Below are 22175 nucleotides of genomic sequence, written 5' to 3'. Positions count from 1 at the left end.
TAGAGTGTTAGTGTCTAGTTTCTTGGATTTTGTATTCTATTCAAAGCATTCAAGGCTGCTTTGTGACATAAGGACAGCACTTCTTCGTCATAAAGAGCTTGGACCTGTGGATCAGCATATGCTCCTACACCAAGAATTTGATCTTGGGAAACCTCCACACCTTTTGCTTGTCCTTGCTGTGCTATATGTTTGGATTCTTCTCTGAAATAAATTCCAAACATCAAGGAAGGTCTATCATCTAAAACTGCAGACACTAGCTGAGAGAAATCATGGGGGGTAGCTCTGACATTAGAAGCCCAAGTCCTTATCAGTTCCTTAACAAATGCAGAGTGCAAACCATAATTAATGACAGCTTGCTTAATTTCTTTTAAATCATTCATTGCTATTGGTGTCCATCTAGCTTCTTTAATTCCCTTTGAGCCTTTAGAAGTTGACCCTTTGTCAGAATAAATTACAGGGTATGTTGTTAGAACCCTGGGTAAGCCAGTTCTAACAGCCGGTGGTGGCATTGTAACCTGTCCTTGTGCCTTCTTACTCTGTTCACCAGCTCCAATAATTTCTTCAATCATTTCTAATCTTTTTATCATTGTCTCCCTTAAATCCTGAATCTCCTGACCTACCCGTGTTTCTAGGAATTTCACTAAGGTATCAGTTTTTTTGGTTCCCCTTCTGGAGGTACATTCTATCTGTTACCTTATCAAAACTTTGTGATAATGTCTGAACATCAAATTCAACAGCCTGAACCCTTTCAGGTAACTTCCTAGTACCCTTGGATATGGAGTCAATTTTGTCTATCATAGTATCCACTTGTTCAGATAATTCCTGATTTTCAATAATTTTAATCCTTTCAACTAGTTGTTCATTATTAGTCCATAAAAATCATATCTTTCTTAATGATAAAATTTTGAAAAGAAAACTGAAACCTAGTAACAAGTAAATTAATATATTCCCATAGTCATATAAACCTTGCATGACATAATCCATTGTATTAATAAAGAAAACAGTAAAACTGGCATTGGAAACAAAAACTGCCATATTACCTCTTGTCTAGTAGGCAGCACTGTTGCCAAGTCGCGACTAGAACCACTGCAAAGGTGACAGAGACGGGGTCCTGTTTCAGTGTCTGCCTTAGTATTTGTTAAAAACTAGGAAATATAAGTTGCTCAACAAAGAAAATGTAATTAAATCAATTCCATACACGGAACCAGAAACCCAGAATCCAGGGGTAGAAAAGAGCAACCCGGAAGCCACTTATGCCTCCACGTGACCGAGTCGTTCTGATTCACGCCACTCAAGCGCCGCACTTACAAGGGAAATTTAAAAACAACTCAGAAAAGAGCAAACCAGGCAGGCAGAGACTGTCCCGAGCCTGTGGAGCTCGGGAGGCGTGGGGTTTAATTGAACTGCTGGCTCCACACACAGGGCACAGGCTGCAGCTGAGGGAGGGCTCGTGACTAGCCGAGCTGGTGGCAAGCAGTTGAGTGGGGGGGATGGGGGGAGGGTTCTACAACCAAACGTTGGGCGCCAGATGAAGGCATAAGTCATAAACAATCCCACACCAGTTTAGAAATATGATTAATAGAATGGTTATTTATTCAAAGGGGAAAAAACTTACAGATTACCGTCCCAGACAACAGCCCCTCTGCACAAACAGGAAAGGAACAGAAGGAGCTCCCGCAACAAACATATAAAGCTTATTATACGTATGCCACACAATCCTACAGGCCAGCAGTTATATTGAACTCTAAAAGATTTGTTAAATAAACAGAAAGGGATGATAAATACTCTCAGAAATAGATTACATAATACTTTATTAACCTTGAATTTTCTAAATGCTAATGAGAGAGAAAGGAACAACAACTGTGGAGAGACACTGGATAATAGAAAAAAAAACTGTGGAGTAAAATCTGCCGAATACTTTAAAGATGTACTGACCTCACAATGGGAACCAGGACATGTGTTATGTTGGGGAAGGAGTTTTGCTTTTGTTTCCATAGGAGAAGAAAAGCTGTGGATAGCATCAAAATTGGTAAAGATCTGATTTGAACAAGAGACACCTTTAATTAGAAGAGATAATAGTTCATCAAACAACATGGCCATTTAATCTAGATTAATCTATAAAAATAACAAAGCTTTTCATCTGATCAGATAACTTGATAAAAGAGAATCTCCCCAAAATTAGGGTTAGGAAAGTGTTTTGTTTCTGTCTTTTCAGGAGAATAAAGATATCCAGCTAAGGAATCTGAACTGGACAAATGAGACATTTGAAGAAAAGGACAAATGACGAGAAAAAATGTCTCAAGAAAAAGAGTAAATTGGCCTATTGGTATATCACATTTCCATCAGGATAAAATTTCATAAATCTTCCCAAATGCTTGTTTCTGCTGTTTTCTTCAGACATATAATGCAAATGGATTTTTTGTAGTCTCAGTCCAATTAAAAATTAAAGCTGGCTTTGGAGTTGGAGTGTGACTTTCTCCTTCTCTAAACTCAAGCATGCTTATTAAAGTGAAATCCAAAATCTCTGTCTCATGTCAGAAGAGTCATCTGATATGGGACAGAAAAAACAAACCAAAAATTTAAGGACTATTTTATTGCTAGCAATCTCATAATCCTTTAGTTTTATATAGACTCTTTAACAGTTTTCTTAAGGTATAAAATTTCTATGATTAATATGTATATAAATCTTATATAATATAATAATATATTGTATATGTAATATAATATAATACATTATACATTTTATATATAATATATATTAACATTTTGTCATGATATTAGTGGTCATATAGAGTACTTGCTAATTCTAGAGAAGATTTCACCTACCTTCCTATACATGATTTTGGGTTTGAGTCTCTATCAGTTTTCTGCAGTGAACCATGAGCACACCAAGCAGTGACCTTTGTAGTCTCCAAAAGGAGGATGGGGCCACACAATGATGATTTCTCCAGGACTATGATAACATCACAAAGCTGAAAATACCACCTAAAGATTGACTTTTGGACTACAATCTATTCAGTACAATTTCAAGGTGGTTAGCTGAGGCAACCCAGCCTAATAGACTTCTCTAGCCAGGACTTGAGACAAGCCCTGCACTTTCCCATTACACATAGACTGGACAACGGTGATACAGAAAACTTTCCCAGGACTTAAAAATTAGTCCAAATTTTTTTTCAGGATCTCCATCACACCCAGACAGTAGGAAGTAAATTTAAGAAAATTCTCAAGAGGTGGGATGAGTGATTTTTGATCACTCAATGGATTGTGAATATTTATCATTGTTTATGGGGGTTGGTTACAATTTGTTATTGGTTACATCCAGGAGAAAAGTTGAACAAAGGAGATTAGATTCAGAGTTCTTTTTTGAAAAGAAAAAAGGGTACATAAATATGATAGGATAAAAGGATGGATTATTGAATCTACTCTAAAAAGAAAAAAGGAAGTGTATAGATATGGCAAGACAAAAAGGTCAATTATTTAATCTACTTTTTAAAAACAATACTAATTTAAAATATTTTATATTGGATTGGACTTTTGTATATTGTATACAAATTTTGTATATTGATACAAATTTAAGATTAATTTTGTTAGAACATATTATACATCCATTTCTACTCTTGCTCAAGGTATTGTGCCTATCCAATTCATTTAATTATGTAATGCAAATTTCTAGTTCTTGACAATTGTTATTGCCAACTATTTAGGATAATAAGGCATTGCAGGTTAGTAGTTAATCACCTATTACAATCAAACTTGTAGACATATTAGGTATATTTTCAAAGCCAAACAAAGATATACTTTATATAGATAGGTCATCTTCAGGTTCTTCAGAGATCTACAGAATATGACATTTAAGATGTTTAATAACATAGGCTCATTTTTTTTATGACAATGAAACACATCTGCTCCTGGCAACATCAATTTACTTTAAAGAAGATGATGGGCACTGAAGAAACTCCACATGGAGCTTACTTTCTTTGTGGCAAATGTAATCCACTTGGCAAGAAAATGCTCTTGCCTTTACTGCAGACAGTATGCTGTCCAAACTGGGCAAACAGGACACAAAAGAAAGTGACTGCCAAACATTGTCAAGACAAGGTGGGACAGCCCTTCAGAAATCCTGCTTCACAGAAAAGTCTGTCAGATATACTAGGCCTGTAAGCTGAAGCTGGATGCCCCAGCATTGTAGAGGAACTTTGAGTTACTGTCCAGGTAGCCAGCTGTTTCTACCACTTCTCCCATTTTTTTTGGAAGTCAATTGCTTGCACTACTGGCTTATTCAGTTAATATTATCTTTGTCTTGGGTCTCTGAGGGAGTTTAAGACTAGATAGTTATAGTTTTTCTTGCTTACCAGATGCAGGAAGCAAGTTATGATAGAAAGTAAACTAGGTACAAGATTTTAGAGTCACCAAGATAGGATAGATAATGAAATATTTTTTTCTAAATTTGTCAAATGCAAACAGACGAGACATTGTCAAAATATTTATTGCCTGCATATATTATATATAGTTATTGTACTTATTGTATATAGTTTTACTTATATTAGTTATAGCTTTTCTTGATTTTAGACAAAAAGGGGGAAATATAGTGGTATCTTATTTATGTCTTAATAAATAAAGCTTGCCTGAACATCAGAGGGCAAAGCAACCATATTAGTCAGTCATACAATCCAGGGAGTGGTGGTGCACACCTTTAATTCTAGGACTCAGGAGACAGAGGCAGATGGATTTCTGGGCTACACAAGATTGACCTAGAAACAGGTCCAAGTGATGGTAGTTCACATCTTTAATCACAGTGTTTGGGAGTCACACACTTTTAATCCCAGCAGTAGGGAGATTGAGAAAGGAGTGTATGACTTTGCTGAGAGAGGAATATAAAAGGGAAGAGACAGGAAGTCACTGGAGTGTGGAGTCTGAGAATTTGTGGAGACAGGATCTTGCCTTTTCAATCTAAAGATTTGGCAGAGGTTGGCACTTGTCTAATGGTTGGCACTTTGCTTTTCTGATCTTCAGTTTGAATCTAATATTTATCTCTGGGTTTTTATTATTCATGATGCACAGCTCTTTGCCAGTCAACCGAGCCAGAGGAATGCAGACCAATGTTTGAAGAACCATTGAGTTTTTACTGGGAAACATCTCATACATTTATATCTCTTTGTTACTGGACTCACATATTTTTGGTTATAAGGAAAACAGCACCATAGGTCAATCTCCAGTGGCAAGCAAATGTTATGTCCTGAAATTGGCACTCAACTCTCAGAAGGTACAGACTTCATATTTGTAGGTGGAGTTTTTCTGTCCTGGCAGTGCTCCCAAATAGCCACTCAGAAACTTCATATTAATTGTAAATGCTCAGCTAGTAGTTCAGGCTTGTATTACATTCTAGTTAACTCATATTTCTTATCTACCTCTGCCACGTGGCTCATGACTTGTTACTTCATTTTCCACGTGCCCTGTTTCCTCTGTGTCTCCTAGCATCTCCCTTATCCCACCCTTCTTTATCCCAGAATCCTTAGTTTTGTTGTCTCACCTTTACTCCCTGCCTGGCTACTGACTAGTCAGCTTTTTATTAAACCAGTTTGAGTGACAAATCTTTACAGAGTACAAAGGATTATTCAACAGCATTTCCGTATTTGTCTAATTAAAAAAAAGTTTTAATTTTAACATAGTAAAATTATATACAACAAAATAGTTATTAAGTAAGAATTATAGTTACAATATCTAGTTTATTTGTATTTGGCAAATTAGAGAAAACACTCTGTTGCTCATCTTATTTTGATGAGTCCAAAGCTCTGTACCTAATTTACCTTCAATTATAACTGAGGGAAGCTATAACAATCTACACTTTAGCTCCACCAAAGATCTCAAAAGGTGTAAAATGTTATCTAATGACAGGAATATCTGGCTACCTAAACAGTCACCCTAAGTTCTTCTGTAATGTTGGGGCATCCATCTTTGGCCTACAGGTCTAGAATAACTGACAGACTTTTCTGAGAAGCAGAGAATTTTTAAGGACTTTCCTATGTTGTCTTGCATAAGTTTGGCAGTTACTTTCTTTTTCTTCCTGCTGGTCCAGCTTGAACAGCATATTGCCAGCAATTGAGTCAAGGGTAGTTGTTTTTTTTCCCCCAAATGGTTAGCTTTTGCTATAAAGGAAACAAACTTCCTATGGAGTTTCTTCAATGCCCATTATCTTCTCTGAAGTAGATTGGTGCTGCCAGGAGCAGACATGTCTCACTGTCATGAAAAGTCTTTGGTTATCAAACACACGAAATGCCATATTCTGTATGTCTTTGAGGTGTTTGAAAACAATGTATCTAAATATATATGTTTATGATTTTGAAAACATACATAACTCGACTACAAGTTTGACTATTATAGATGACTATAACCTGTATTTTAATTATACATTACATTTTAATTGAGCTGCATATACACAACACCCTAACAAGAGTAGAAATATACATATGGTATAAAAAATTAACTTTAAATTTATATCAATATACCAAAATCCATACCAACATAAAATATTTAGACTAGTAGTTTTTTTTAGTTTAAAAGAAGATTCAATAATCTACCCTTTTAGTCTATCATTTTTATATCCCCCTTCTTCTTTTCAGAACAAGATCATTAAATCTAATCTCCTTTGTTTATTATTTCCCTGATCATGCCAATAACAACTTGAAGCCAACTCCCCTTAAGTGATAAAAAATATTCATAACCCATCTTTTGGGATTGTGGGCATCGTTCTCTAGAATACTTCCTGTTGTTTGGGGGCACTGGCAATCTTTGGGGGAACCTTGAGAAAATCAGGATAATTGTCAGGTTTTGGCTGGAGTATTCTATGAGGCTGGATCATCTCAGCCAACAGCCTTGAAACTGTTCTGAATGCTAGATCACCTAGGCCATCTGTTTTCATTGGTGTCTGGTCCCCTTGTTCTGAAAAATATATAAACTTTGAAAGGTAACATACATATCTGCATTAATACAAGTATAGACTTCATTATTCACAAATCATCCAAAAATGATTTTTTTGTTAAGTGTTTAAACAGGTAAAATATATGTTACATGTCTTGTAGTTATTCTAGGTTTATTTATTTATGTCTGTAGTCAGGATTTCAAAGGTTCTTCCCTCATTAAACCTGACCATCTTTAACCTTGAATGAATCCACAAACTCTCATTTTCTGTGGAAATAAAAGCATAACCTCTTCCCTAAAGTAATGTATCTTTTGACTTAAATTTTGAAGTCAAGATATTTTTAAAATATAAAGGTTGCTTTAATCTAGTACCTTTTATAATCCAGTATCTCATAGCAGTCCCCAAATTTTAAAAGAACACAATAACAGATAAGACACAACTTTCTATGTATTTTTAATCCTTATGTGTCCTTTTTATTTTATATTACTTTGCTCCCTTTTTAAGGACTTTATTATTCTTGAAGTATTTCTTATATCCTTTCTCTTCTATCTCCCAAGCTTATGTATATTTTTAAACACACTGTAACCCATTTAGAGGTTTTTTCCCACCTGGATCTGTCTTTACTAAGTATCTGTATTGTTTTACGATCACACGAGACAGTGCTGCTATGTCAACTGCCACAGGTGTGATGTAGCTTATGCATTATGGCTGGCAGCTGGCTCTTCCTGCAGGCCGGGGTCAGGAGATGCACCTTGTCGCTGCAGCTGGCATGAGAGTCATGAGACTAAGGAGCTGTGTTTGGTTCTGTTTCTGTGCATTTAGAACCTTTAAAAAAAGGTTTCTCAGACTTTCTGTGGATGTACGTGGCCCTGGACATTGGATCCCATTTGTAGGCACAGGTTTCTGTCCTGCAAACCACTCCCAAGTAGCCACACAGAGGCTTAATATTAATTAAAAATGCTCGGCCAATAGCTCAGAATTGTTACTAGCTAAATCTTACATTTTTAACTAACCCATATTTCTTCCATACCCTCTGCCTCGTGGCTCATGGCTTGTTACCTCATTTTCTACGTGTCCTGTTTCCTCTGTGTCTTCTGCCATCTTCTCTGACTTTGTCCTTCTTCACCCCAGGATTCTTAGTTTTGTTGTCCTGCCTATACTTCCTGCCTGACTATTGGCCAGTCAAGAGTTTTATTTAAACTAATTTGAGTGGCAAATCTTTATAGTGCACAAAACGATTATTCCACAGCATGGATTAAAGCTGTAGTTATGTCTTTAGCAGGTCAATCCACTGTTCTCTCATTTTACCTGCCTTGTGATGGTGAGATCTGGGATAAGATCAGTGAGGACTATAACCATCTCCATTATCCATTTATCTTGATCAGTTTTCCTGGACCAGTCTAGAGGGTTAAGGAAAGGGCAAGTGAAGTGTTCAGAAAGTTCACAGAGGCTGCTGGTGGTGGTTGAACTACAATAGACAGACAAGTCCGCAGCTCTGGCAGGGTCTGGTCCAGCAAGGGCACACTGCTTTCTTGTCTATGATGGGAGGTGTTTAACAATGGAGCTGTGGAAATAAATGTTCTGAATTGGTCTCTGCTCCTGAGTACTCAGTAAGGGTGAAGCAGGATCGCACTCTTTGAAGGGAAATTCCTCCATTTCTGCTATTGGAACCACTTTGTTCAAGAGGTCATTTGAACAGGGACTTTAACTGGATGTGCTGGGTAGTTGTAAATGCCAAATGGACCCCAGCTAGAGTCATCTGGGGAGAGTCTTAATGAGAAATGATCAAGATCACATTGACTTGTGGGCATGTCTGTATGTGGTTGCCTTGATTGTTAATTGATTCAGAAATATCCAGTCCATTATGGATGACACCATTCACTATGCAGGGGATCCTGAACATTCTAATTGAGGAGACAGCTAGTGAAGAATAAACAAACAAGTTAGCAAGTAGACCTGCATGAATTTACTTCAGTATATTCTTGACTAGAGATCTGATGTGACTAACAGCTCAAGTCCCTGCGTTGACTTCCCTGCAGGGATGGATTGTAACCTGGAATTATAAGCTGAATAAACCCCTTTTCCCTGTGGTGATTTGTAAGAAAATAGCTCCCAAAGGGAGTGGCACTATTAGGAGGTGTGGCTTTGCTGGAGTGAGTGTGGCCTTGTTGGAGGAAGTGTGTCTTTGTGGGGGTGGGCTTTGAGGTCGCATGTATGCTAAAGCCACAACCAGTGTCCCAGATCACTTCCCATTGCCTGCAAGAAAGAGACTCTCAGCTACTTCTGGAACACCATGTCTGCCTGCACAGTGCCATGTCCCACCACGGTGATAATGAACTGAACCTCTGAACTGTAAGTGAGCCACCCCAATCAAATGTTTTCATTTGTAAGAGTTGCACGGTCATGGTGTCTCTTCACCATAATAGAAACCCTAACTAGGACACTCCCCTAAGTCACTTTTTGTCAGTGTATTTTACCACAGCAATGCACATGACACCAGATAACTGGGTGAAGATGCCAACTGAGATCTGTAGGGTGGGTCATCTTGTTTACCTGACTATCTGTTTTGTATTTAGTAAGTGTGGCAAATAGCAAATCTACCTCTAAAGATGCCCATGTCCTGATCTTTGGGAACTTTACATGCATTATATGACAAAACTAAGGGGACTCTGCATACATGGACTCATGCATCCTCTACATGGACAAAGTCCAAAGGGACTCAACTGTGTTCCTTATCCTGCCAAGAGGCTCCGTGTGGTTCTAGCATTCTTGAAGGACGCAGAGGAGACAGAGTCAGAAGATATGATGTTTGAAGCAGAGGTTGAAGACAGGCAATGGCTGGCTTTGAAGATGGAAGATAGCCTTGAGTCAAGGAACACAGTACCTAGGAGCCGAGAAGGAGAAGTATGAATCCTCTCAGGGGAGTCTACTGGAAAGACAGCACGGTCAGTACCGGCTTTAGTTCACTGTGATCCAAGGCCCACTTGGGCTCATGGACCTGAAATTGAATCTGCGTGTTCAAGACAACAGGTTTAGGGCATTTTCAGATACCTTTTGTCAGTTTTTTGGGTCCATTATCTGTCTCCTTTCCCTCTGGAGCTTACGACTGAAATTACGCATGCCTATGCTTCCTCTCCCCTCTTCCTTCTTATGATTTATTTAGTTCATTGTTCTTTCCTCTGTCATATCTGGAATAAAACTAAATCTGAGACCTTTAAAGTTTCAGATACCAAACATTTCAAACTAAATTTCTTTTCTTGTTAATTTTAGTTTTTATTTCTCTCATTGTATCTGATATTGCCATTTGTTTTGAATAGGTTTCCACTGACCCAACTGAGTACCATGGTAATGGCTGCTTTAGGGTGTTAGTTTGATGTTTCTGACATCTGTTTCTTCCCAGGACTGAGCTCTCTAGAGAACAGATCACATTTTTTTCCTTGATTGCTCTAACATCAGTTAATTTTGAATTGTATCCCAGGCACTTGCGTGCTATATTTTGGAGGTTCTGGGTTTTGCTGTATTTCTCTAATTGGTGCTGATGGCTTGTTCTATCAAGTCACTAGCTTGGAAAAGTCCTGTTTCCTCGTCTGCCTGCCAGGGGGAGTGGCATTGTAATCTCAGCTCACATTGTTCTACTCTACTTGGTGCTGGTTTATTTCTGGGAAGCCTGAGCCAGGGCAGAACGTACACCCAGTTTTAAGACTCTCTCTTTCTCTTTCTTCCTCCCTCCCTTCTTCCCTTCTTCCTTCCACCCTTTTCTCCCTCCTTCCCTCCTCCCTTCTGTCCTTTCTCCACTGTCCTCCTCAGTATGGAAGTTCTGGAATCTTTTGTCTCCTTCATTTCTTTCAGTGAGAACTATGATGTTCTTCTCTGTCAGGGTTTGCTGTTTGGTGCCACCATGACCATTGCTAATACTCCCAGAGAGAAGTCCCAGGACTTGAAACTCATCTCAGGTCTGTGACTACCTCTGTCTGCATCCTCACCTTGGGGTCACCAGAAGTTACGATTCATTTATGGTTATGGAGTTCTTGAATTTTTCCTCTAGCATTTATAGTTGTAATTTCTTTGCTTGGTCTCTGAGATAGATTTTCCCAGTAGATATGGAACCAGTCCTGGAACTCACTCTGTAGACCAGGCGGGCCCCAAACTCATAGAGATCCACCTGCCTCTGCCTCCCAAGTGCTGGAATTAAAGGCATGCCCCACCACTGTCTGGCAGTTAAAAATCTTTTTAATAGAAGGATTGAGTGGTCATGTGTTTTACCACTGACCCCTAGCATGAATGGTGCTGTATTTTTTCCTTTTTGACATAGAGTCTTTCCTCACAGCTTTGGCAGTCTTAGAATTCACTAGTATTTTATTTTTAATATGCTTATCATCTTTTCCATTGCAGTTTTGTCACATATATACACAGTTGGGACTGACAGAAAAGTGTGTGTGTGCGTTGTCTATTTCTTCCCAGTATTTAATATCAATCGTATACATACTTTGTAAAAATAATTAGGAAGTCTTCTTATGTTAAAATAGCAATTATCTGTCTTTGAATATAGTGTGTCTGTAATTCTCTCTAGACTATGACTTTTTTGGATTTAATTTTAAATTTACTTTAAATTATATGTGTCTCTATGTAGGTATGAGAATGTATGTATATAAGTATAGTGCCCATGGAGACCAGAAGAGGGTGTTGGATCCCTTGGTGCTGGAATCACAGGCAGTAGTGAGCTGCCCAATGTAGGTTCTGGGACACAAACTCTGGACCTATGGAAGAGAAGCAAGTGCTCTTAATTGCTGAGCCATCTCTCCAGTTCCTGATCTATAATCTGTAAATGAGCCAATTACATGAAAAGTAAGGAAAGACTGTAATTGCTACAGACTGAACGAGAGACATGAGACATAATGCCCAAGCCCCAGGTGAGTTTTCAGACTGTAACATTTTGTAATAAGAGACCTTGTCAAAAGAAACTGAAACGTATCTACAGGAAAGATGGCAGTAACACAGAAAGACACTTAATGTCTGTTGATGGTTGTACTTGGTTAAGTAGGAGAATATATTTGTTACAGACAGTATATACTATACACAGAAGTCTTCGGTGGGCAAAGAGCCCCTTGTGAGAAATTTGCTCTGGAATAATTTAGAGAGCCAGAAGTGATTGTACACTGTAATCCCAGTCCTCTTAAAGTTGAGGCTGGAGGATCCCAAGTTCAAGACTAACTGACTGTGTAGAGGTTCCAGGCCAGTCCAGGCTACATAGCAAGGCTCTATAAAATAATAATAAAACATCAATAATAACTACTATTATTTAAAGAAAAAGATTTACTTCATTTGTAACTTGCTTGAGAATTAGAAGTTGTTTCCAAAATTAAAAATATACTATAATATGTAAATATGAGAAAATACAACCTATATTTAGGAGAAACAAATCAATATAAACAAGTCAGAGATGGGATTTAGAGATGGGAATTAGCAAATAAGGATTTAAAGATAAGTCTCTAAAGTTGATTAGAAAAAATAACCCACAGTTACAGAAGGGTTGTGAGTCCCAATCAGGACAAATTAGAGAAAATCACAGCCAGCTGCTTGAAAGACAAACTCCTAATAACCAGAGTTAGATAAAACATTATTTTTAAAAAATCAAATGCACATACACATTTTATACAAGAGGAAAAATGAAATTCAGGAAATTTCTTTTTAAAAATTTATTTATTAATTTATTTTTATTGTTTTTATTGAGCTCTACATTTTCCCCTGCTCCCCTCCCCTTCAGTCCTTTACCATGACCCCAATGCTTCCAATTTACTCAGGACATTTTGTCTTTTTCTACTTCCCATGTAGATTAGATCCATGTATGTCTCTATTAGGGTCCTCTTTGTTGTCTAGGTTCTCTAGGATTGTGAATTGTAGGCTGGTTTTTCTTTGCTTTATGTCTAGAAGAGATTTATGAGTGAGTACATATGATAAATGTCTTTCTGGGTCTGGGTTACCTCACTCAATATGATGTTTTCTAGTTCCATCCATTTGCCTGCAAATTTCAAGCTGCCGTTATTTTTTTTTACTGCTGTGTAGTACTCCATTGTGTAAATGTACAACATTTTCCTTATCCATACTTTGATCGAGGGGCATTTAGGTTGTTTCCAGGTTCTGGCTATGACAAACAATGCTGCAATGAACATAGTTGAGCACATGTCTTACCTGAGATTGATATAATACTGATTATAATTACTGTCAGTCTGGTAATTCATATTTTATTCTTAATAATCATAGTGGGTTTTTTGTGCCAAATATGAAAAGTGGACTAATAAGATACAAGTATTAGAAAGACTTATTAATGTAAACAAAATAATTCTCAAACATAGACAGAAATTTAGACAAGAACCTACTTACTGTACAACTCCATGATGAATCTGAAGAGGGGCAGTCCAAGGTTGTTAGAAAATCAACCTTAGTTTATCCAGTTACTGTACAAGAACTACCAGGAGATGATACACACCTCAAAGGCTATCAAGAAGTTAAATGGAATCTCATAGAAATGTTAGATTTGAAGAGATTTAAGGAAGCAATCATTTCATTGGGTATGCAGTCACCCTATGTGAAGCAGATATTAAATTCATGGGCAACTCAGAACAGAATCATTTCCCAAGACTGGAAATATTGGACAACAACAATATTGGAAGCTGATCCTCATTTACAATAGAGAACATATTGAAAAGAAGAAACTTGGATCATAGAACAATGAAACAGGGCTAGAGATATTAACATTTTCCAAGATCAGTTTCTAGGTTAAGATCAATATGTTAAATTGCAAAAGCAACTTGAATTTGATGATCACACCTTGACAATATTTGGTTTTGTGGCTTTAAATTCTTGAGAAAATGTTGAAGAATCAGGAACAAGGTCTGAGTCTTTTACTAAAAATATACAAGGCCCCAAAAGAAGACTTCACTGATTTTTGCTGTGAAGATAGTCTTCAGTTGTAAATAGAATTGTATCAGATCCAGAAGTCAGTCAAATATTAATTGAATATTTGGCTTTTGAAAATGCTAATTCAAAATGCTAATACAAAAGGGTGATTAGGGCTTTAAAGGCATGGTCAGCACCCATAGATGAATGGATTAGGAATATGACTGATATTGGAGCTAATGTTTATGATGCTGCTCTGACAGGGGAAGTAATTTCTAAAAGTTTTAAGAAAAATCAAAATGTCAGATGTTTTAATTGTGGCAAACAAGGCCATATGAAAAGAAATTGTAGGCAAGGCATTCCTAGAGAAAATGTTTTCTCTAGAGATAATCCAAACAAAAGGCCTCAGCCTTCTGTAGTATGTGGAAAATGATAAAACCAGCATTGAGCTAATGAATGCAGATCAACAAGGGACAGGCAAGGCAACCCTTTGCTACTGGAAAAAATTCTGTGGGGTCTCCTGCAGGCCCCAATATTAAATTAAATTAAATCATTTCCTGTCAATTTCAAATTCAATTCAATTATATCCCTGAGGAGTAACACATCCAAATCTTAATTCAAAGATGTAGTGCCTGGCTTTGAAAGCAACACTGCTCTGAATGTCATCAAGGACAGATCAGCTTCAGTAGATGAAACAAATTCAGGAGAGACAGAAAACAAGTATATAGGCAAACTGCTATGAATGATCAGAGACCAAAGTTAAAAACACAAATAAATAGCATTGAAATTGTAGATTTATTAGATGTAGGACAGATGTAACAATAACTTCACCAAAATGTTGACATTCAGATTCCTCTGCAGGAGGAAAATATTTACCTTTTAAGGACTGGAACTTTATCTCAGGAAAAACAAAGTGCACGATGGGCTAAGTGTGTAGGGCCAGAAGGACAAATAGAAAAATTAAACCATATGTGACTAATATATCCATGAATTTGTGGGGACTTGATTTGTTGCAGCAATGGAAAACACAGATTAACATTCCTTCAGTCTCAGAAACAAATCATAAAAGAATACTTCTGAGAAAAATATTAAAAGGTATTACTCAAAAATAGTCATAGACCATTCAGGTTGTACTTAAGCAGGACACAACAGCTCAAAGGTACTAACAGCTTTAAAATGGTTAGCTGACAAACTGTGTGAGTAGACCAATGACCTTCACCATTAGAAAAATTATAGGCACTAGAAAAGCTGGTACAGGAGCAGGTAAATGCTCAACATATTGAAGAATTAACCAGTCCTTGGAAATCTCCTGTATTTGTCATAAAAACATCTGGAAAATGGAGATTGCTAACAAATTTAAAAGTCATAAATAAGGTGATTAAGCCTATGGGCTCTTTACAGCCTGGAATTTCCTTGCCTTCTTTATTGCCTAAGGGATGGTCTAATAAAGTGACTGATTTAAAAGACTGCTTATTTAAACTATACCTTTATAAGAAAAGGATAAATAAAAATTTGTATTCACAGTGACTGCTTATAATAATGCCCGGCCTGTTAAAAGGAATCAGTGGAAAATTCTTCCACAAGGAATGTTAAATAGCCCCGCGTTGTGTCAGTACTTTGTACAACAGCAGTTAGATAATTCATAGACGTTTCCTCAGTCTAAAATCCACCATTATATGGATGATGTCTTACTGACTGATTCAGATACCTTAGGAAAAAATGTTTGATGAAGAGAAGAAACATTTGCCTTGTTGGGGATTGCAAATTGATCCTGATAAAACAAAAAGAGTAGATTCTATCAATTGTCTAGGATATAAGATAGGTTTACAGAGCATTCAACCACATAAAATACCAATCAGGAGAGATAGATTACAAACTCTTAATGATTTTCAAAAATTGCTGGGAGATATTAACTGGCAATGCCCCACAATGGAATTAACTTTTCAAAAGCTAAGCAGCTTATTTCAAACCTTATGAGGTGATACAGACTTAAATAGTTCAAGAAAATTGCCAGTTGGGGCTGAGAGAATTGGCTCTGGTAGAAAAGAAATTATAGGACACCCATGTGAATCACTAGGATCCAGTGCAGGATTGTAGTTTACTCATTTTGCCTTCTACTCATTCTCCAACAGAAATCCTTACAAAGATAGAAGATGATATCTGAGAATGGATATTTTACCACAATAAACAGAGTAAAAAATTAAACACCTATGTGAAAAAAGTTTCTGAATTGATTCTGAAAGGAAAATTGAGACTTTGTCAATCAGCAGGAGTAGACCCAGCAGAAATTGTGATACCTTTTACCAATACTGAAATTGCCTCATTATGGGCAGAAAATGAACATTGGCAAAGAGCTTGCAGTAATTTTTTGGGAATGATTATCCACAAATATCCCCAAAGCAATAGACTTCAGTTTGGAAAAAGACCTAATTGGATTCTCCTTCATATAGTAAAAGGGACATCACTTTCTGGTGCTCCTACATTCTATCCTGACAGAAATAACTCAGGAAAAAATAAGTAAAGTCGCTCAAAGCCTATATGATTCAGTTTCAAAGTCAGAGTTATTTGCCATTATTATCATATTATTTGATTTTCCTGACTCTCCTAATATATTTATTGACTCGCAACATGCAGAAAGAGTTGTTTTACATATTGAAACCACTGAACTTATTCTGAATAATTCAGAATTAACCTCGCTACTTATTCAGTTACAATAATCAGAAATAGAATTCATCCATTGTATATAACAAATATCAGATCTAATACAGATCTACCAGGCCCTATAGCATAAGATGATGGTGAAACTCATCAGCTAATAGAAATGTGAAAGAAGCTTCAGAATTTCATAAGAAACACCATGTTAACAGAAAAGATTTAAAGAAAAATTCTATTTAAAGAAAAATTCTATTGCTTGATAACAAGCCAAGGAAATTATAAGGAAATGTCTTACTTGTTCTTTGTATAACCAAACTTTATTACCTGCAGGAAGTAATCCAAAAGGTACTCAAAGAAATGAAATTTGGCAAATGGATGTGTTTCATTTTGCAGAGTTTGGAAAATCATATATGTGTACCATACCATAGATGCATATTCAGAATTTCAATGGGAAACTGCTTTAAGTTCTTAAAAGGCTGATTCTATAATGTCTCTTTTGTTACAGGTTAGGGCTGTGATGGTGACCCCTGTACAAATTAAGCCTGACAATGTTCCAGCATATGTCTTTAGTAAAATGAAACAGTTGTTTTGTGTATTACAATATAAAGCATATTACAGGTATACCACAAAATCCTACAAGGCAAGCAGTTACAGAAAGATCTAATTGAACTTCAAAATATATGCCTAATAAACAGAAATAAAAATAAAGCCCCCCAAAGATAGATTACACAGTGCTTTATTAACTTTAAATTTTCTGAATTCTAATGAAAAAGGAACAACAGCTATGGAAAGACACTGAATAGTAGAAAAAAACCTGCTGAATTAAATCAGACTGTATGTTTTAAAAGATGTATTGTCCGCAGAATGGAAACTGGGATATGTGTTATGTTGAGGAAGAGGACTTGCTTTTGTTTCCATAGGAGAAGAAAAGCTGTGGATAATATCAAGATTCATAAAGATTAGATTCAAGTAGGGAGATCTCCTGATTAAGGAGAGGTCATAGTTCATCAGACAGCTTGGTCATTTAGTCCAAATTAACTTATAAAGACTAATAAAGAGTGGCATTTGGATCAGGTCTGAAAAATAAGAATAGAAAGTAATGTATTTGAATGATAACTTACCAAAGGCGCACTTGCCTTACTGGCATGAAAGGAAAAATGGGTTTTCTTAAGCCACGTGTCTTAATTCCATGTTAGAAAGTTAGACTGTAGATTGCCATGTGACCCATGCCATCTTGGACATCGGTCTTTGAGCTTTCTTCTTAAATAAAAAGAATATTTTTGTTATTTGGTAATAAAAGCAAAGTTAAGAGATTTAAAATGCTTTAAATCAACTCAAATAGTTACTACCATTCAAATCTGTTTTCTAAATCTCTAAGAGTTGAGCAGGGTAGAAGTAGTCAATGCCTTTAATCTCAGCAGCGACGGGAGGACTTCTATAAGTTACTTGTTTTCTAAATTCTAGAGCTGCACTGAATAAGGTTATGGTAGCACATACCTTTAATCCCACCACCCAGTGAGAAAACTCAAATACAGCTCCTAATTGATATGTTTGCATACTAAAGAAATCACATATCATATTTACAGACTATTAAAAATCTCTCTACAGGGTTACTAGGAAGGCAGCTAATTTCCAATGGGGACAAGAAGCAAAGAGCAGATTTTGAGACTGCCAGCGAGCTCCGCTCTAAGTAGTCAACCCTGACCAATATTGCATATTTATTGGTGAGTTGGCATCTGGGGACTCTTCATAAGGCAAAAAGAAGTCTATCAACAAATGCCTGTTGATTTCTACTACAAATGCTTTATTAGGAATAAATATCTTTTTTCATTGAAAAACAAATCTGGATATTTTATGAGGCACTGAGAACCTTATACTCAGTCATTGCCAACCACCCTGGTCATAAGAACATCTGTTATTATGATGGATTGGGTCTGTTCAAAGGCAGAGTCCTTTGTAGGCTTAACAATGGAAGGAAAGGTGTTACAATGGAAATGGGATCTTTCTGAATTCCACTGTGACCAGAATGTGATAGCAAAGGGGTCTGTGCCTTCCCAGAATGAGGTAATAGCCCAGTTGCCCATAATCCCAATCCCTAAACCACTCCCCTCCCCCCAAACAGGCAGCATTGTACCGTGGGGACTAATGGGATGATCACAGCATTTGGCCAACACATGGTTTACTGATGGTTCATCAACCACCGACGGAACCAACACTAAATGGGAAGCGGCAGCCTGTAGATCAGAGGACGGAATGCCCTTCCTCCATATTACTGAGGAAGGAACTACCAAATCAGCACAGCACCCTGAAGCAATAGTAGCACTATTGGCCATAAGACAAACTTAAGGAAGGAAAAGGAAAATTTATCTTTTCCAATTCATGGGGTGTGTGCAATGGTATCGCTCTATGATCATCAAAATGAAAAACCACTAACTGGCAGATAAAAGGTAGATAAATTCATGGGTCATGGGAGGCATGAATGGAAACGACAAAACCTAGCAGAACTTAGCAAAGACATGGAATTTTATGTAACTCATACAGGCAAGACAGACAAAACATCTGAAAATAATGAAATAGTGCACAAATTGGCATCATGGTTGAGACTATAATACTAAAATTTGCCAGGGAACAAATTCAAAATATATCAGCAAGAATGATAGAGTAAACATTTGAAAACCTGAGTTGTGTAGTGATGGCATATGCCTTTAATTCTAGCACTTGGGAGGCAGAAGCAGGTAGATCTCTGTGAGCTTGAGGCCAGCTTGGTCTACAGAGCTAGTTCCAGGACAGCCAGGGCTTACACAAAGAAACCCTGATTGGCGGGCGGGGGGGGGGGGAGGGGGAGAAGAAAAACACTTGAAAAGCTGAGAGTTTACCCTCAACACTAAAAAGATAAGGGGAAATGAAGAACCAATTTAAACCATCACAGCCCAATGAGAATAACTACTATACGGAATCCATAACCAGGCGGTGGTTCCAACCTTTTATCCCAAAACTTGGGAACAGAGACAGGCATGTAAGACTTACAGTGATTTAAACTTAAAAGCTGTTTGCAAAAGGCAGGCTGGAATTCAAAATGGATATCCTTTGTGATCTAAAAATAAAAACATTTTTAACCTTGAATTTATATATGAAGAGAAAGGGAATATAGATATATTTATTCACACATACCAAAGTACATTAGTTTCAAAATTTCAAAGGAATTTTTTAAAATTGAAAGATAATACCTTTTCTGTTGCCAAAAAGTATTTGGCCTAGAAAAGATACAACCTGTCAAAAAAGGATCCCCTTGAGATAGGGTTGGGGCAGGTTTTGCTTTTATCTCTCTGGGAGAATAAAAGCATCCAGCTAAGGAATCTGGAGACCACTGGGCAAGTGAAACATCCGAAGGAAAAGGACAGCTCGTCAAGAGAAAATGTCCCAAGAAAAAGAGTAAATTGGTTTAATGATATTGCCCACCTCCAGCAGGGTAGAATTCCCTAAATCTTCCGGATGCTTGTTTCTGCTGTCCTCTACAGATACAAGTGGAAAATGGTCCTTGTGGTTCCAATTCAATTAGAAATTTAAGCTGACTTTGGGGTTGGAGCGTGGCTCTCTCCTCTAAAACTACATGCTTGTTAAAGGAAAATTCAAAATCTCTGTCTCATATCAGAAGAGTCACCTGGTATAGCATGGAGAAAAACAAAAAATAAGGGACTATTCTATTGACACTAATCTCATAATCCTTTGGTTTCCATTTGACTCTAAAACTTTTTTTAAGGTATAAATATTATCTCAAAAATCTCTAAGAGTATAATGTGTATATATGTTGTGATATTAGTGACCATATGGAATACTAACCAATTCTAGAAGTAAGCTTCATCTAGCTTCCTGTATGTGTTTTTGGGTTTGAGTCTGAAACAGATAACTAGGTATTAAGTTTGTATATCCGGGATGTATTTAATAGATTATGGTCCTCTAACCTTTCAGAGATCTGCTGAATATTATATTTAAAATGTTTAAGTTTTTTACAATAAACTGTGACCATTCCTAACAGTAACCTTTGAGGTCTCCAAGAAGATGATGGGGCCCTGCAATGAAGAATCCCCCCTGGATTGTGGTAATATCACTAAGCTGACAAACACCACCCAGAGATCAGCTTCAGGCTCCACACTGCTCAAGACACTCAAATTGTTGAGCTCATGAGATGGGTATGAACATTTTACAGAACTTTGAGCTCAAAAATACTTAATCCTAAGAATGACAAATACAACTGGACGTTGTGGCAGAAATAGCTTCATTATTGTAAATAGTTTTACTGTGTTGGAGTTAAAACTTTTTCTTTTTGTTTAGACAAAAAGAGGGAATGTTGCAAAATATTCGATCACACTATGAACCCCGAGATTGTGTTATTTACTGGAAAAACCTGCTGCTACCTGTGGTATTGCTCAGTCCTAACGCACATCTTTAATCCAAGAGCTTTCTGTTTGATTATTATAAACAGGATTAAACAAAATCAACCATAAGTCAGGAGATTGAGCAAACAATCAGGGGAAAAAACACTGATAGTAAGAGGAATTCGGGGGCGGGGGATGGATGGATGGAGGGAGAGAGAGAGAGAGAGAGAGAGAGAGGAAGGGAGGGAGGTGCACAGGAAGTAGAAGGGAGGGACATCTGGTAGGAAGATTTTTGTTTGAGACATCTAGGAGTAATCTCTCTCTGGGATGAGAGGCGCTGGGGGAGCAGCTGGGTGCTTTCTCTGCTTTTCTGACCTAGCAGGTTTTCACCCCAGCATCTGGCTCCTGAGGCTTTATGGACAAAATAGAATGATAGAGTCTTTGTTAAAAACAGCAGCTACCTGTCATCAACAAGCCAATTAAAAGAGCCTAATTAAAAGCAGAAAGTAGAAAAAGAATGTGGCCACTCTAGGAAGAGACCCAAGCAAACCCCTCAAGCGGTGTGGTCCTGAAGTAAGAGCAAAGTTTAAATAGGGGGCTGAGGGTGTGCACATCCAAACAGTCCTGGTCCAGGTGTGGTCCTGCCCACCACTATCTGGGCTTCAGTCTAATCCTGTAAAGTGGTTGGCAAGTTAGCATTGTGTGAAATACCTTTCCAGAGATGAGTTCCCCCTTTTGACTGGTGCCCTTACCTTCTCCCTAAATGAAATTCCTGGAGAAATTCCCATTTCTTTGGGGGCCCATTGCTTCAATAGTCTGGTAGACTGAGAGACACCAGTGTCTCTGTAGAATATCTTCATTTCTGCCAGGCCAGCTACATTAACATGAGGGAGAAAGCAAGTTACAATCTTTTCTTCTTCTTATAAAGTCACGAATGCAGTCATGGGGTCTGTCCTCTCACTGTTTCATTAAACCCCAGTGCCTTTCAAAGCCCTGCCTCCTAATGCTATCCTATTGGAGCTGGAGTTTCAGTGAATGACATTTGGACAAGCACAAGCAAACAGGCCATAATAGTCACACACGTCCACATACTTATGTCTGTCTGTATTTGTTCTTTTATCTCTATATATTGAAAAGTGAGGCCACACCAGTATCCCTCACTACACAGGACTTTTTGTTCTGTCTTCTGTATTCTCTATTGCAATCTCTCAGGGAGACACTGGGCTCCCCATATTTGGTCTGTTTCTCATTTTTTTTTTCATGTTCACCTCATTCTGGGGCAATCTCCATCATCGCAGTATCTGTTCCCTGCTCATTGTGCGTTGAAC

The sequence above is a fragment of the Myodes glareolus genome, chromosome 1 (assembly GCF_982192425.1).
Source record: "Myodes glareolus chromosome 1, mMyoGla1.1, whole genome shotgun sequence".
Lineage (NCBI taxonomy): Eukaryota > Metazoa > Chordata > Mammalia > Rodentia > Cricetidae > Myodes > Myodes glareolus.
Note: the sequence above shows the minus strand (reverse complement) of the source record.